We start from the raw sequence: 19136 nt of genomic DNA, 5'->3' as shown, positions 1-19136 counted from the left end.
ATCATGCTTGCCAGTTGGCACCAATGTTGTCATGTTCATTATAGACAAATGCTCGGATGCAATTATTACCAGATTGAGCACTCTCAAACCCCTAGTGTATTCCATCGCATGCTGTTTCAGGTAATTATCTTTTAAAAACTGCATAAATTCCATTTCCTTCATCCCATGTGTCCTCTCCTCCTTCCAATCTACCTTCCCATAGTTGAAATCACCCATAAAAACATTGAGTCTTTACTGATGCATACTATCTCCATGTTTTTCATCACCTGGTCTATAGCAGCATTCAACTGTATATTTTTTTTCTGCTGGTCTCAAATATGATATTTTCACAGTTGAACTTCTTCTCTCTTTGGTTGTAGTTCATCAGTTATCATCAATAACACTCCTTCTCCCATTCTTTTCTCTCTATCCTCCTTGAACACATACTATACCTTTCACATTCTTTCCCACTAACTATATCATCTTCTGTAAGCCGTGTCTCACTAATGCCAATAACTTTCAGCCAGGATGTTGGAAGTTTTTTCCACTTCATTAGACTATAAATTATATATTTAGTTTAATCCTTTATCCAAGTGTAAGCAAACAAAGTTTGCTCGTGAAGTATCTTCAGGAATGGGGCAACTCGTGGCAAAGGTGGGCTAAGTTTTGGTCACTTTCCTTAGTATCCTCCCATAATGCAAAGCACATCTTGCAGATATGTATAATACTATGCATTATGGGAAGGGTCACTACCCAGACAGGTCACTGAAGAGACCTTTATTGAGGTCTCTTCAGTGGGAGCCAGACCCAGAGGTGATACCAAAGTTGAAGCAATGCAGAACTCATATTTCCATATGCCAGTTGCCAAAAGGTGTCGCACTGTATTATTTAATTACTCTGGATTAGAGAAAGATGTTGGAAGTTTTTTTCACTTGGTTAGACTATAAATTATATATTTAGTTTAATCCTTTATCCAAGTGTAAGCAAACAAAGTTTGTGCCTGAAGAGTCTTCAGGACTAGGACAACTCATGGCAAAGGTGTACTATGTTCTGGTCATTTTCCTTAGTATCCCATAATGCAAAACACATCTCCTTGTGGACATGTATAATGCTATGCATTATGGGAAGGGTCACTACTCAGACCGGTTTCAACCTTTATTGAGGTCTTTTCAGTGGGAGTCAAACCCACAGTTGATACCAAGGTTTAAGCAATGCAGAACAGAGTAATTTAATAATAAGGTGTGACACCTTTTGACAACTGGCATATGGAAATATGAGTTCTACATTGCTTCAGCCTTGGTATCACCTCTGAGTCTGATTCCCACTGAAGAGACCTTAATAAAGGTAGAAACCGGTCTGGGTAGTGATCCCATAATGTATAGCATTATACATGTCAGCAAGGAGATGTGCTTTGCATTATGGGATACTAAGGAAAGTGATCAGAACTTAGTATACCTTTGTCACTTGTTGCTCGAGTCCTGAAGATACTTCAGGTGCAAACTTTGTTTGCTTACGCTTGGATAAAGGATTAAACTAAATAAAATATGAATTTGGCCAGGATGAACTAACCTTGCCAAAAATTCCTCCTGCTTGTTCCGAAAGCTCCTGGCATTATTGTAGATAAGGTACAAATGCCCCCCCCCCACTATAAAAGCTCTAAGTTCCATGATTTTGCACATCCACTTTCACTTCATTCAACAACACTTTTTCCAGTCTCTGAACACCAAATCCATTCAGATGCAACTCCTCCTCCTTGTATAAGTCCTTTCACCCATCAAACTCACTCCACACATCCACAAACTCAACACCAGTCCTCCTACATAACCTACGCATTGAGTTATTCAATATTATAGTTCTCTTTTTCAGCTCTACTCTGTCATACCATGGAAACATACTTATTATCTTAACTCTCTCACTCTTTTCTTTTGCTACTTCCAGTAATTCTTTCATATCCTCTCTCATGCCATGCTATTCTTTTCTCCTTTCAAAGCATTCATTACAGCCAATCTAATAATCTCTTTTATGTTACCCTTTTGTTCTCTAATAGCCTCACTAAAATAATTAATTTTTGCACCCAGAAAGCAGTTTTGTCAAACTGTTGTTCAGTCACACATTTCTCTCTTGTTCAACTCCTCATTTCACTTATCTCGCACTTCTTTCTGTTATCAGCTCGCCCACTTACCAGACATTTCTGCATTCAAGTATAGTATTCAATATTCAGGATAATTTTTTTGGAAGGCAGGCAATATTAAATAGGGTAATGTGGGTACATATGAGAAAGGCGAATTGTCAATGGAACTTATTAATGGCAATGTCCCACAAAGGGATATTGCAAAGAAATTTTTTAGGCATCATACAAGGCAAGCTTCCATACTTGTTTTGGTATAGACGAACCCTTTGGTTGGAAAGACCTGGGTTTGAATCCCATCCCTGACATGAGGAACTTCATCAGGTGTTTTAAATCAAATTGTGAGTTAGCCATTCTCACTCATATGGTGATGGTTTTTCTTCCCTCAAAAAAAGCAAATCTACAGGCATAAATGGTTGCACTTAGGAGATGTTCAGAGGAGTGACAAATCAGTTATATTAATTTACCTAGAAACCCAGAGTTAGCTTCCTCAACATGCACTGGGCAGTGGGAATCAATAATGATGATTTTAGAAGGCTGATACAAAGATAAAGGAAAAGTTACTCCTTATTATATGAACAATAGAGCAGGAAATTAAAATTACGATTCATATAGAAATTTTGGGGAAAAGAGTAAAGTTAATAATAATGGTAAGCACCTGCTGAATTTCTTTTCAGGACATAGACTAGTTACTAGCACTGTGTTTGAACATAAAGATGTGCACTAATTCATATGGAGAGAATATACAAGAAATGTGGAAAGTCACAGACTATGATACTGTTCACAGCAATATTTCAGGATGGTTCAAGACAAAATTATACTGAGGATTTGAAACGATGTGGACACAATTTTTTTTTGAGCAGAATAAAATTGAATATCATATTTTTAGGTATTATATTATACAAGGCAAGCTTACATATGTTAGTTGGTATAGACATGGAAAGACCTGGGTTTGAATCCCATCTCTGACGTGAGGAGACATCAGGTGTTTTAAATCAAATTGTGAATTAGCCATTCTCATTCGTAGGTAGGTGATTTTTGCTGCCTGGTTGACTGAGTGGTTATTGTATCCATTCTCCAACGAAAAGGCTGCAGTTTGAATCCCACCATGTATGGATGTTTGTGATTGTGAAATACTAGTGGTGGTGGTGGACAGTAGATTGCATTGGTTTTGATCAGGTGTGACCAACATCATTCTATATGAGGGCCAATATATGATGAGTGGTAGTGTCACGGGCCGCACACTTTTAGACAGAACTTAAATAAAAATAAACTGCATTTTTTCAAGGCAATAGTTATATGTATTGACTTACTATATTTGCTAAATCATTTTACTACTTGGAGAACAATATAAACTACTTGAAACTGAGTCTCTAAAACTGATCACTGTAACCAGATCAGAGCAAGTGACTTTCAGTGATGCATTACTCTGGAACACACAGAAATCTATTACTCTCACTAGTACAACTTGCACAGAGAAGCAGTAGATTTTATAAATTGAGTAATCTTTTTAAAGCAATTTTGATTCTGTGTTGAGAATATGAAGTGTTTCCGTCATCAGAAATAATGAATATAACTAGTATATCAATCAGAAAATCTGCTGTCAAAATTAATAGCTAAATTTATAATACATATAATTTAATAATATATAGTTTTTATTCTGCTGTGGGCTGCACAAAATCACGTCATGGGCCGCATGCGGCCTGTGGGCCTGCTGTTGGCCACCTATGGTTTAGATGAGGCAGTTCTCTGTAGTTGGTGGATGAATGGTTGGGATGCAGAGCTATGGAGTAGGTGTCCTCCATCATTGAGTCTTTGGATCCTTGGAGGTGTCATATAATAATAATAAAATAATATTGAAAACAAAATTTTTCTAAGAAAGTTTTAAAATGAACCTAAATTGATCTTAAAGATGTGGACTGTATATTCAAATACAAGAAAGCAAATATGTTGATTGATGGAAGATCACTGCTTAGTGTTATGGAAAATTTTAATAATAAATAATCAGCTAAATTTTCAATCAGCTAATGTCTTTTATTCCTTTATAGAGAGTAGGTAAGGCCTTTACACACTATCTAGCTTTTTGGAGACTGAGTGGGGAGTTCAGTCTCCACAAAAAATAAACTTTCAACATCTTTCTCTAAATCCAGAGGAATTTATTAAAAAGGTGGCACACCATTTGGCAACTCCTATAGGTAGAGATGACTTTACTAATGCTTATGGCTGGTATCTCGACTTGGACCTGGCTCCCACTGAAGAGACCTCAATAAAGGTCGAAACTAGTCTGGGTAGTGGCCCTCCGCTTAATGCATAACATTAGACATATCCGCAAAGAGATATGTTTTGCATTATGGGGGATACTGAGATAGAAGTGTTAGTAGCTTGCTCCACCTTTGCAAGGAGTCGTCCTGGTGTTGCACTACCTTATCCCAGTCCTGAAGATACTTTCAAGTGCAAACTTGGTTTGCTCACCCTTGGATAAAGGATTAAATTAAATTTATTATCAGTCTCCACTGGTAGCCAATCAGAGATAGCTAGCCCATGTTTATTGCTAATTATAGGTGGCTACTGATGTATAGACCGGGAAACAAGTGCTGCCATCGCTTGGTACCTAATGCTAACAGGATATGTTACTGTCTGAAATATGGGTTCTACAGTCGATTTTCTTGAGTTTACGGGATGAAAAACCCAAGGTTCAGGGACAAAAGAACTTCTCCGTGCCAAAGATCGATTAAGTCTTGAAGCGGTTGAAGAATGGCTTAGAAAAAGTTCCTTCAGTCAGTAACTAGACTTGAATTTAAGTCCCTTCAGGTGGTCTAGTGCTATATTCATTGAGCTATTATGGAAAATCTTGACATGCAGAATTTTTAAGCATCACAGAATTTGTCAAATTATAACTATGGAGAGGATTTGAGGTCAGTAAGTGAAAACCAATTATGTGTATGGATCAGGCTAAACCTAAATTTTCAAGAAAAATTTTATTTGTATGATTTGGGTATAATAGGAAAATATTCGGAACATTCACTTCTGGTTACATACCCTCATGCAGGCTAATAGAAAGTATTTGGAGAGATGGGTCACTGCTTAGGTAACACGAGTTAGATTCTCTCCTACCTTGATGTCAATTAAAATCACTCAGTCTTAAGCAAGGCATTATCTGATCAGCTAAGGGCAGAGCCTAACTGTGCACTACTCTTCAAAAGCTAGTTAGGACTAAATGCTGTTGTTTACTCTTTTTTTGGATTATGAAAGGGGTTAGAAGCTTATTTATTAATGATTGAAAAGAAGTCTGCTAATGGTTTATTTCCAAAAGGAAGTTAGTTTGGAAGGTTTCACCCTGTCCCACTTTTGAGACTGAGTGGAAGTCAATATCCACCCTTAGCAAACCAGAGATGGCTGGCACAAACTCTGAATGATATTAAATGGCATCCATGAAGAGACTAATACTATCTCGCAGACCCTAATCTTAACACAATATATTGTCTAAATATTACGGTCGATTTCCTTGAGTTTATAGAATGAAAAATCTGGTTGTCCATACCACTCATCTCAAATAGTTGAAGAAAGGCTTAGAAAGGACCGTATCCGTTAAGACAGCGACTGGAATCGAATTAAGAATAGTCTTTCTTTGGACAGCCTAGTTCTACAAATGTAAACGCCATTTCCTCACAATTTTCTTCACCGCTGTTATACTTTTAGAACTCATTAGCACTAGATATGCTCACCATTAAACAGGTAGACTCTTCCACTCACTCAATGTACTGTAAGGAAAAAATCTAGCTCTCATGACTTTAAACAGTACACCATACATTTCCACGGGTCTCTTGTCCTTTTCCAAATGTTCATGAAACGAAAACTTTCATCAGATGCTATCCTATGACATCCTTTTGGATATTTATGGAATTCTATCATTTCATTCCTTTTTTCCTGTTTACCAGTGTATGCACCATAATCATGATATCGTCTTTGTATCCTTTCTAAAGTTTATTTACTCTATTGGAATCCGTGAAAATCAATACGCCTAGACAAATTTTTATTTCAAGGTTTCTTAAAGAGGCAATATGACTTATTGTTATGTCAATGTTTGTATCAGCATCACAATTATCCTGGGAGTTGTTTGTGAAACGTTTACTATACGACCATTGAACTTTAGCTTCGTATCCACCATAATCCCAAAATCTCTCTAAGCATATTCCCACAAATATAATATACCTTTTCCTGGGAGTTGTTTGTGAAACGTTTACTATACGACCATTGAACTTTAGCTTCGTATCCACCATAATCCCAAAATCTCTCTAAGCATATTCCCACAAATATAATATACCTTTGGGAAACTTTTCACTAAAATGCATAACTTTACACTTGCTAACGTCGAATTTACCACCACCATCCCTTAACTACAGTTCAAGATTATTGAAAGCAATCTGTGGGATTTGTGTATTACTAATTTCCTGCTAACCAATCTTTGCATTATCATTAAACACTTGACTATATCGTCTCATGTTCTTCATAATATTAATGTATAGACTAAATAACATTGCTCCAATTAATCTTCCCTGGGTTACATCACTAGAAAAATATCCGGCAGATTCACTCCCTAACTTCGCCTCCATATATCACTTTTCGATACCTGTCTGTCAGCTCCAAGGTTATTCAAGTTCAGCAATTTATATACACACCAACCCAATATCTTCCCATTTCTGCAACAGCTTGTCGTTTGGTACCCAGTCAAATGCTTTACCAAAATTCAAGGGCATTACGGGGAGTCCATTACCTTTATATTTATCTGTAGCATTATTATAAAATATTTGAAGAGTGCTAGAATATTATCTAAGCCCATGCGGTTCACTATAGGTTGTCTGTCAACCATTTCTGTATGAGTTCTTCCCACCCAATCTAAAATCTTCAACATGACTCCATATCGGTAGTCAGATACTCGTAGGTAGGCAATTAGGCACATCAATTTTTGTAACACCATTATACACTGGAATCATGCATTCTTCTATTTCTGTGGGATGTTTCCAGAGTCGAAACATTAATTAATGATGTTTTTCACTCCTCGCTCCACACAAGAAATCTGAACCCAAAACGTACAAGTCCACCACTTTACTACATTCATAATTATGCTCGTTGACAGTCATGTCATTATCAAGTTTACATACCTTTGCTGAGGTAACAACACAATTTCACTGTTCTTTGATCACGTTTCCGCGACTGCATTTCCTCTATTCCTAATAACTAACTTCTCCTATTTCTGATGTCAAATTCAGTCAAGTGCAAATTACAGCTCTTATGCAATTCTTTTCTATCATCAAATTCACTCTACACATTTAAGATCTCACCGCCATTTCGCTATGTCACCTGAACATTAATCCTAATAAATAAATTCTGCAGGCTCCCGATGTCAAATGCAGACAAGTGCAAGTTATTCCTCTTATATTACTATTATTATTATTCGTGACACCTCCAAGGAGTCCGAAGACTCATCCTGGGAGGACACTTCCCGCGATGTAATATAATTATGACATATAATTCTTTTCTCTCTCAGGGGACCCTGTAACCCCTAGAGAGCGCGTTCCCTGGGTGGCGGATAGGGAAGCCCACCGTGTGTGTGTGTGTGTGTGTGTGTGTGTGTGTACATGCGCGTGCGTGCGTGTGTGTGTATATATATATATATGGTGGGGTGGTCCGAATATACTGAATAAGGACTCGTGGACCAACAGGGCCAATCATCTTGATTGTAAGGGAAGCGGCACTCCCATGGACCCCTAGCTGGATCTATCCTCTCCTTCTTCTACTTTGAGGAAGACCCACTTACTTTAATCTTTCCTATAAGGCCTTATCAGCCAACTCTTCTTACTTTATGACCCTTGTGCTATTAGAGTACTCGAGGGCCATAGGGTCTTTTCATCGGAAGAAGGCGAGTTCAGAAGCCTTAAGGTAGCAGCCCTACCACTGAACTATACCATCGTCAGGCTAGTCCCCTGACATGGAGAACATAACCATACTTGTAAGCTGACAGAAAAAGATAATCAGATTGAATCTATGGGAAACGACCCTGGAATGGAAAAGGAAAACGAAAATGGAAACGACAAAATATAATACACAGCAAACTGGAATGTAAGAAGAATAGCATATAAAGAAATAGAATTAGACCAGTTATTAAATGAAAGAAATTTTAAAATAGCAGTAATCACTGAAACAAAAAAGAAATCAAAAGGAACTATGAGAACTGAAAATTTTAATGTGATATACAGTGGAGTCAACAGAGACCAAAGAGCACAAGCAGGAGTCATGATTTGGATTCATAACTCCCTTTCAAAACAGTTAAAACATTATAAATTATAGAATGAAAGAATAATAGAAGCTAGAATAAAAATAGATAGAGGCTGTTTAACAATAATTGGTTTATATGCCCCAGAAGAAGGAAGAGAACAGTATAATATTGATTTTTATAATCAGCTACAAAACATATATAATAAAATAAATAAAAATGATTACATAATTTTAGACGGAGACTTAATGCAAGAATTGGAAATACGAAAATGAATAATAATATAGGAATACATGGAGAACACACTCTAAACAGAAATGGTAAAAAATTGATTGACTTTGTAGTTTACAATAACCTAAAAATAATGAATTCCTTCTATAAACATAAAGACATACATAAATATACTTGGGCAGCAAGAGGATGGAAATCAATATTAGATTACTTCATATTAAATGAAAAGACATCAAAATTTTCACTGGATGTTAGAGTTCACAGCGGATATGAAATAAGCAGTGACCACTTCCTTGTTAAAATAAAATTAAGATTACCACCTAAATGGCTACAAGTAACAAGAACAGAAAGAAAAATTGAAACATTTGTTTATAAAACTAGACTATTGAATGACACAAATGTACAATGGCTATATGAACAAAGAATTAACCAGTATCTAGATAAAATAAAACAAAATGAAGAAATAGAAATAGAATGGCTTAATATAAAAACGATACGAAATGCAGCAGCAAATGAAAGCTTAGGAAAGACCAAAAAATTCAATAAAAAGAAAAAAACTGAAGATCTGGGATGATACAAAAAGAAATAATCAAAAATGCCTATCACAAATGGTTAAGCAGTAAAAGATTAGAAGATGAAATAGAATATAAAAGAATAAGAGCCATAGCTAAAAGAGAAGTCAGAAAAAGACATAGAGAATCATGGAATAAATTTGTTTCTAATTTAGAACATGATTAATATAAAATAAGATCCAATGTATATAAGATTTTGAAACACCTAAATGCAGATACCAAAGAAAACATAAAATTAAACACCAAATTGAAATTAGAAGAATTTCTAAATTACTATACGGAATTGTGGACAGACAAATATCTTAAAAAAAGACAACTGGCAAACAATTAACGAAAATGAAAAGGAAATAATTGAAGAATTAGAAATCAGCCTGAAAGAAACAAGAAACGGAAAATCACCTGGAGAAGATAAGCTAGGTTCAGAACTATATAAATACGCAGGAACAAGATTCAAAAGAAGACTCTTATTCTTTTTAAATAAAATTTACTCAACTGGTATCCCCCCAATAGAATGGAAAAAAGCAATTGTGATTCCTATCTTTAAGAAAGGTAATAGAGATGACCCTAAAAACTATAGAGATATCAGTATACTAAATTCCTGTTACAAAATATATAGCAGAATCTTAAATAACAAACTAATGAAATATTCCGAAAACTTTATTCTAGAGGTACAAAATGGATTTAGAAAAGGACGATCATGTATAGACGCAGCCTTCTGCCTAAAATTAATAATAGAGAAGAAAATATAATTTAGAAACACATATTGCATTTATTGACTTTGAAAAAGCATTTGACAAAGTTAAAAGAAACATATTATTTAACATATTAAAAGAAAGACAAATACCAAATAATGTCCTAAAAGCTGTCACAAGTATATATGAAAATAATCAAATACAAATAAGATTAAATCACGAGCTATCATATACAAGAGAGATAGACCAAGGGTCCGACAGGGATGTCCCCTCTCAGCAACTCTTTTTAATATCTACTTAAATGAAATAATAATAAAATGGAGTAAAAATTTACATCAAGGAATTAAACTTTCACCTACAGTTAACTTAAACACTCTCCTCTTTGCAGACGACCAAATAATAATTACAAATTCTGAAGATAACTTACAGAAAGCTATTTTAAATCTAAATGAGATATCCAAAGATTATGGTATGATAATATCAATAGAAAAATCAAAAACTATGGCCTTTAAAGGACAAGATCCAGCAAGAACTAAAATAGTATTAGATAACAAGATCTTAGAACAGGTGAATTCATTTAACTACCTAGGATGTATGATCACTTATGAAAATGAAAAAGATATAAACATAAAAATTGCAAAATATTTAAAAATAACAGGAGTAATTAACTCTATATTTAAACCAAACCTAGTTCAAAAACAAACCAGGCTAAAAGTATACAATACATTAGCCCTACCGGTCTTAATGTATGGAAGCGAAATCTGGACAATAAAACAAAAAGACAAACAAAGATTAACAACAGCAGAAATGAAGTTTATGAGAAAAACTGCAAAGTATACCCTATTTGATCACAAAAGAAATGAAGATATTATGAAAGAATTAAACCAAGAACCAGTAATTGAAAAAATTAAAAAATATAAACATAAATGGATGGAACACGTTCAAAGAACGAAAACAGAAAGATTACTAAAACAAGCCTTAAAGTACAAGCCATTAGGAAAAAGAAAACCAGGACGTCCTCTTAAACGATTCAACGATGACTTCTAAGGCCGGAACAGACCATACTAGGCCTAAATCCTTGATACGTATGATGATGAATTCTTTTCTATCATCAAATTCCCGCCACATATCAGGAACTCGCTACCATTTCTTCCACATCACATCGACATTAAATAATTTACTATATATACCCATCTTCCTTGGCTCAGCGCTGTCATTTGAAGATAATGTATTTCATTCTCTCACTCTTTATTATTATTATTATTATTATTTTAACGGTGTCTCCATGGAGTCAAAAGACTCATCGCGGGAGTCCCGACATTGACACACTAACCATTATTTACACAATACCTGTCATACCTCTCCTTAAATTCATTCACAGTTGAAGCATTCCCAACCAGTTCTGGCAAAGCATTCCACCCATTCACAACCCTCCAAGTAAAAAATCTAGTCCTAACACCCTTGTTAATCACACTCTTACACAATCTCCAGGGATGGCCCCTCGTTCTCTCACATCCTGCATTGGTCTTAAGAATATCATCAGTATCAATCCTGTAAAATCCCTTTAACAATTTAAATACCTCTATCATACGTATACGCAGGAATTAATGCCTTATAGAGTGGAATAATAACTTCCCTATCCCTGCTTGTTAGTGTGTTCCTCAACAACCATATAATTTGATGTGAGGTTTTGGCAATCTTAGCAATATGCCCTTTAAACTTAAGTTCTCTGTCCACAATAACTCCCAAGTCTCTTGTCTCATCACCTTCCTGCAGTTCAGTTCCGTTAATATAGTAAACAGCATGCGATGTCATCCTCCCGAAGTGCATCACCTTACACTTAGCCACATTGAACTAACAGTCATTTACCTCAGTCCATAGCGTCAGCCTATTTAAGTCATCCTGTAAAATATCCACATCATTTGAATTGATTATCGCTCTTCCCAATTTTGCATCATCAGCAAACAAGTGAATATTTCCATTCAAGGTATTTCCAATATCACTGATGTACAAATTAAACAATAGAGGACTAAGAACTGAGCCCTGATGTACGCCACTAGTCACTTGCATTTTCCTGGACTCAGCTCCTCCGTAAACCACTCTTTGATATCTGTCCGCCAGCCATCCTTTAATCCAAATCACCATCTTCGGATCCAAACCCATTTGCTCTAATTTATGTAACAGAGTTCCATGTGGAATCCTGTCTAAAGCCTTTGCAAAGTCAAGCAGTATCACTGAGTAAGGATTTCCTTTATCTAACTCCACTGTTACTTTATTATAGAACGTAAGCAAATTACTTAGGCAAGACCTACCTTTCACAAAACCATGTTGCCCCTTATAAACTATCATACTGCTGTCCACCCAGTCCTGAATTCTAATTTTAACTAATTTCTCCAAAATCTTAACCACCACTCCAGATATATTGATTGGTCTATAATTTGCAACATCAGTCTTAGAGCCTCCCTTGTGCAATGGAACTATTTTCCCCTCTTTCCACTCTATTGGCACTTTACCAGAACTGAGGCTTAAATTAAACATACTGGTTAGAGGAGTTGCTAATTCTCTTGCACATTCTCGTAACACATGGGCCGATATGCTATCTAACCCAATGGCAGTGTTAGCATTAAGGTTCTTTAATATATTAAGCACCTCAATTTCATCTATCTCTATACTCTCATCAGTCAATGGCACATCAACAAGAAATTAGAACATTCCATAAAGCTCGCGACAATGTCTCCTCCTTCCTGAAACAAATCAAGAACCATTAAGATCATCTGTCTTTCCCTAGTATCTACATTATTGCTTGTTAACAGGCAGGATGTGCCACTCGATAAAAAGAAAAGAACAGTTCATTAATTCATTTCATTCATTTCGTATGGTGATTCAACGGCCGTGAGCCCCTTTTACGGAGAGGTACAGCACCACCTCAATCCCCCTGTTTTTATCCCTGCTCGGGACCGACATAGCTGACAATTCAGACCTATGGCTGGAATGATTGTCTTAAGTATCCCTGATACTTAAGACCTGATAGCGTGTAACTTCTGCCCCCTCTGTTTCCACCTTTGTTGCATCCCGATGGTGCTATTGTAACCTCCCCAACGAAAAACTTCTCCAACTCCATCCTGACCAACCAAAGCAAATCACCTTCCATGCTACTACCACAAACACACTGTCCACTGAATCACCCTCTGAACTTTTGTCTCGTTAAGCTTGATACTTAGAAGGCTCCTGTTTTAGAGGGTATTTTTTCAATTGTTCTTAATCTTTCTTCTCCAGAGTTGACACCCTTTCTTTATTCTCTATATAAACTATCATATTTTTCTGGCATTTACTCAGCAGCATGGAAGCAAGACTTCATTCAGCCTGTACCCAAAAAGGGAGACAAAATCAGTCATCTAACTATTGAAGCATTGCTCTCATCTTAGTTCTTTCAAAAGTGATGGAGAAGGTTATCAACAACGAGTTTCTTTATTACCTGGAGACTCAGTTAATTTGCTGTCACTAATATGGATTCTGCCATTCTTGTTCTACAGCCTCACCAGCTAATCTCATCTACTTATAGAAAATGCCATGGAAAGATTTGGAGAAACTTCTGTTATATCTTTCGTTATTTCAAGGCCATTTGATCGTGTTGGGTGAAACTTCTGCTCTTCAAGCCTCTCTTGCATCCTGATGGTACTATTGTAATCTCCCCAACGAACAGGCGGATCTTGGCATCAATTTTTTGTTCCAACTCCTTCCTGATCAACCAAATCAAATCACCGAGGCTTCTTCAACAAGCTGCCATGTTATAACCTTCCTTGTACACTTTTTGTTTGGATTGAGAGCTTTCTCACTGGTCATTCATTGCATGTCATGGTGGATTGCTTCCTTTCATTATTATTATTTTCTAACAATGCTGGAATTCCTCAAGATTCTGTGCTCCCACCATGCTCCTTTACAGTAATGATCCCATTTCTCTTACTTCAAATCTTATTCACAGCTTCGCCAATGAGTACTCTTCATCCCTCTTCCTGATTCGATACATCTGTAGTACTCTAATCTCAGATGGCTCAAGATGTATAACCAGTGATGACTTAAACACTGACTTCCTGAACATCCTCAAATTTAGTGAAGACAACAGTTGTTAAAAACAATTAATTAATGTTTTTAACAAAACATTAATTAATAAGACAACTCAAGACTGTCTTATTACTTGCAAGAAAATATCCTACCTCATTCCCCTCTCACTTTTGATAATTATTATTATATGATACCTCCAGGTGGTCCATAGACTCATCGAGGTAGGACACCTTCTCTACAGCTCTTTACACCCCTCAATCCACCAACTACAACTAGCCACAACTACACCAACGTCATCTACCTCCGACCAACACCACTCGTTTTTCCACAGACAATCACAAACATCCATGCCCACGGTGGGATTCGAACCCGCAGCCTTTTGGCTGGAAAGCGGATACGCTAATCACTCCGCCAGCCAGTTAATGTTCCAGTTTTCTTTCCAAATCAGCTTTCTCTTCTTGAGTTGACACATTACAAACACATTACTTACACAGCCTCCTTAGCCTCTAAAAAACTTGGTGTTCTTTTGCGTTTTAAACATTACTTCCCTTCCTCTCAACTCTTAACATTTTGAAGGTCTCAGATCCCACCAACTTTGGAGTACTGTTTCCACAATTAGGGTAACACCCAAGAACTTCCTAATTATTCTTGATGATATTCAAAAGAGGACAATCCGTTTAATAGATGACCTTCACTCACAGACTCCCTTCAGTTACTTTCAGTTACTTTATATTCGTGTATACAATATACATACGCACTGGCTAGTTGTAATATTAACCCCATTCCTCCTATAACTGGTGCATATATTTTTTTTTTAAATTGAATTTAGAACGAAAGTTTAGTTATTCAGAATTTTATTTCAGTTTTTAAGTGTTAATATTGTCTCTTTTCTTAGGTAATATATATTTCTATAAAATTCGAAGTTAAAAATTGCATAATAAATTAGCGCAAGCGCAACTTTAGAAATGAACTCGTGCTGTTCGCTGAATAGGCAAAGATTGATGTTCCGAATTTAGTGTATTGAGAAATAATGTATAAAATATTCTCTGCCTTTATACACGTTCCATGAATATGATAAGTTTTTTAAGCATTCTTTTTGTAGGTTGGTTCGCGTTTTTTTTTTATGTTTATTATTGTATACATTTTTTCTGTTATGAATTGTCGTTAACAACATTAATACCTTTGCAACACGTGTATGTAAATATTTAAAATGAACCCTGACTTAGTGATGATAATGAAAAGATAATAGCGTTTTTTTTTCTTCACTTTCAGTGTATTACACATTTCCATTATAGAGAAATATAGCTCCTATAAAATGTAATTTTTTTTTTTATAAAATTTAATATGAACCTCAAAAACATATTATGTGCCTCGTATTTCATGTAAATTTTTTAATTTAATAAAGTATGAATTCTAAGGTGCGATTTGCAAATCAAATTTGATATTGATTGAATCGTTTCAGTAGCATGAGAGATAAACCATTTCGAAAACTAATAAATCATTTGTGGATATTCGAATTTAATGAAATTTGGAATCTGAATTCTAGTTAATCTTGGCATTTCAGTTTTTGTTAAATGGAATAATTTGCGGGGGGGGGAGTATTTAGGAATAATTTGATGTACTGAATAAAATTCGGCTTCAGGATCTCTGCCAAAATCTGACGAGCAGTCATCCCAGTTTTGGTTTTAATTCGCTATTTAGTCAAAAACAAATTGATATTATTTACTACTCATTGTTAACCCTGGAAAAATAACGTCTGTAAAATATCAATTCGGAAGCATGAAATCAAATTGTTTATTTTTTACAAAGGGATATGGATAGGCATGGAGACTGCATCTATAAAACAAACATCTATAAAACTTATTTTGTAGCTGCATTTTTTCCCCTAAATGCCTCTTCATATCCCTCTTATTAAAAAAAAAAAAAAATGAAAACTAATTGTAAGCTTTCTAGTTGCATTTTTTCTAAATGCCTATCCTCTTTTTTTTAAAAAAAATATATATATATATATATATATATATATATATAAGCCAAAAGGACTAATACTTGAATTTGCTGATAATGAATTATGCCATTATCAGGAATGCCCTTGTAAAAACTTAGTTTTTTTAAATGATGTATCAGATCATTTCTATATTTGTTATTATTATTATGTGATACTTCCATGGAAGTATCAGATAATGATAGATTTCCCTGGAACACTTTACAAGTAACCACTTCCCATTCCACCCATATGGCTGTGAAAAGCCATGAAATGATGATTATTTCAAATTTCTGTGTTTTGTTTTGTTTTTAATCAAATGTTTTGAGGGTCAATGCTTCATCTCTCCTCATAGTAATGCATTCACTGGGCAGCTCAAAAAATCCAAGTTTGAATCTTGTCTTGGGGGCAGTGGGATTTCAACTGAGGAACTTAACATTGTAGCCCTGTTAAGAGACACATACAATAAATTTGCTTAATAATACTTTACTTGCTGTGACATAATCGGCAACAACAGAGTGTTTTTGGCTGTACCCATTTTTTTAAAAAGTATTGATACCTATCATTTTCTCTTTCATTACATTAAGCAACATTGCACTCAACCTGTTCTGCACAGTCATCACATGCAGGAGTAAAACCTTGATTTCATATGCTTCCTAATCAAACCCTTAGTCAGCTTCCATGGATGATCCAAGTTCCTTCTCCCCATCACCCTCCATGGAGTTGGCAGACTCAATGGGTGGTTCAATTAACTGACAACAAATGAGGCATATTGAATCTTAAAATTCTTAACACTCCCTGCATTAATAACATATTCTGGTAATGCATTCTATTCTCTGACAATTCTCCATGTAAAAAATCTACTCCTCATACCCTTGTTTGCCACACTCTTACACAACTTCCAGGGATGGCCTCTAGTTCTTCCCCACTTGCTTTCTACTCTTTCTATAATCCGCTCTGGATTAATTCAATTAAATACTTTCACTAACTTAAATTTCTCTCTCATATCACTTCTTTTCCTCCTATCCACCAAATTCTGCAATCTACATTTCTTCAACCTCTCTCCATAGCGAACATTCTAGAATCCTGATATTGTCTTAGTCATTTTCTATGAGCACAATAGTCCAAATGTGGTCCCTACATGTTAGAGTACTTCATATCATGGCAGCACTATGATATGCAGTCTTTGCAACACTTGCAATATGACCTCTAAACTTCAGTCTGCTGTCAACCATCATTCCCAAATCTTGAATCTTATTCACTTCCTGCAGTACAGCACCGTCAATATAGTACAGAACCTTATATTTCAGTACCCAAAAATGCTACACCTTACACTTATTAATATTAAAACTACATCCTCTGTCCAAGTCAAAAGTCTGGTCAGATCTTCCTGGAGGAAACTAATATCAGTGCTACTTATAATTCTCCCCAACTTTGCATCATCAGCAAACAACTTGAAGGTCCATATAAGCTGCAAAATCTCACTGTCATTTGTACTGTGTGAATTCTATATCGACTATTATGTTTTGATTTTATCGCCATCTATTCCTCAAATTTAGATGACCACATTCCCCCAGCCTATCTTCATATGTGCATTTCCATAGACTATCATCTTGGTTACCTACCGCTGGTTCTTTTTGTCTCTCCCCATTTTTTTGGAACCCAGATGACCATGCAATGGGTATCCTTATGATGTGGATACCCATCCTATCCACTTCATAAGCTTTTTTGTTTGCTGATCTTTGAGTGTATATACCAACCTTGAAAGTGGAATCTAGTCTAATGCTTTTGTAAAATCCAGAAGTAGCATTGCATATCCATCTCCTTTATTCAGCCGCTCTCACTTTATTGTAGAATGCTCTTCTCTATAGAGGATCATTGTTATCTATCCACCTTTTGATGCAATTCATAAACAGCATTTTTGAGTACCTTGATGACACACCAGAGATATTGATCGGTCGTAATTGATTACATTGTTCCTTGCTCCATCCTTGTATAATGGATTTATCTTTTCCCTCTTTCTGCAGATTAGGAATCATGCATGTGCTGAGAGACTCAAATTATACAACTAAGTCAGTCATTGCCAAGTCTGTTGCACATTCCTTCAGCACTCATTCCTGCTGTGGTGTTTGAATCAAGTTCTTGTAGTACTTCTGACTTATCTGTCTACATTCTTTCATCTGGTTTTCCCTTAGCATTCCTAGAGCTAATAGATCTATCTGGAAAGTTTACCTTACTTTGTGCATGTATGTTGTGCATCTGATATTTTCCCTGCCATCTGAATTCATTAATGCTATTCTTTGAGTGGAAGAATTTCCACAATCATTCTTTCTTTTACTTCTATATAGTGATAAAATTCTCTTGGATTTCCTTTGGCACGTCCAGCTAACTTCATTTCATAATTCATTCATAATCTTAAGTTTTTTCATTCCTCACCTTGGCCTACTCTCTCCAGGCTTGCTCTTTATACTGTTCGTGAGTATCATCAGTCATTTCAGATATCAGCTCCACAACATTCCCGTATGCTGCTCCTGTTTTAAAGTGATATTCATTCATTTAAATCCCAAACAATTTGTTTTCCTAACTCTAGGAATATAGTCCGATATAGCTTCTTTCAGATATCCTTTGACCACTTTCTCTGAACTGCTGATTACTTTACTGTGCAGTTTCTCATGCCAAGGTATGAGAAACTTCAAGCTGCCTTTATTATTATTATGATTTGGGACCTCTATGGAGTCACAAGACTCATTGTGGAATTATCTTTCTTATAGTTCCACATATGTCCTTTCTTAGTCAAATCTTTTGTATGCAAGGTTGTCTCACATATCAAAATTGCACTAATTTCGATTTAGGAGATGTCACACGCTCTCTCTCTCTGGTCAGAGGCTTAATGGTCATCTCATTATGACAATATTTGAATCCAACCCAGGAAAGTTAGAAACCTATTGTACATTTTTTCCCCTATTCCCTTGGATGAGCTAAAACATGGAACTTTCCTTTGGAGATTAAACATGAAAATTGGACCAGTTTTGACTTAGATGTCACTCTGTCTAGTTGGACTTAATGGTCATCTTATTATAACAGTATGTGAATCCCACCAATAAAAGTTAGAAACCTATTGTACATTTACATTTTTTTTTCTTCTACTACCATGGGCAAGCCACAACTTAGGAATCTTACTTTGGAGAGCAAATGTAGTAATTTTTAAGTCATTTCA

At 35.7% G+C, this 19136-nt stretch overlaps 1 protein-coding gene across 2 annotated transcripts in view; it reads left to right on the top strand.

Annotated features, from left to right (window-relative positions):
• Positions 1-14913: 14913 nt before the first annotated feature.
• LOC150097617 (uncharacterized) overlaps positions 14914-19136 on the top strand; it is a 334050-nt gene continuing 329827 nt past the window's right edge. Inside the window, exon 1 of one of the 2 annotated variants that reach the window (XM_090407322.1) lies at positions 14914-15040. The gene's annotated coding sequence lies outside the window, so the exon portion shown is untranslated. The remainder of the gene's footprint in view (positions 15041-19136) is intronic. The other variant, XM_090407323.1, reaches the window with a different exon arrangement.

Source organism: Typopeltis vanoorti, chromosome 17 (assembly GCF_054136105.1).
Source record: "Typopeltis vanoorti isolate ZY-2024b chromosome 17, IOZ_Tvanoo_1.0, whole genome shotgun sequence".
Taxonomy (NCBI): Eukaryota; Metazoa; Arthropoda; class Arachnida; order Uropygi; family Thelyphonidae; genus Typopeltis; species Typopeltis vanoorti.
The sequence above is the reverse complement of the archived record's forward strand: the minus strand, read 5'-3'. Positions and strand labels throughout refer to the sequence as shown.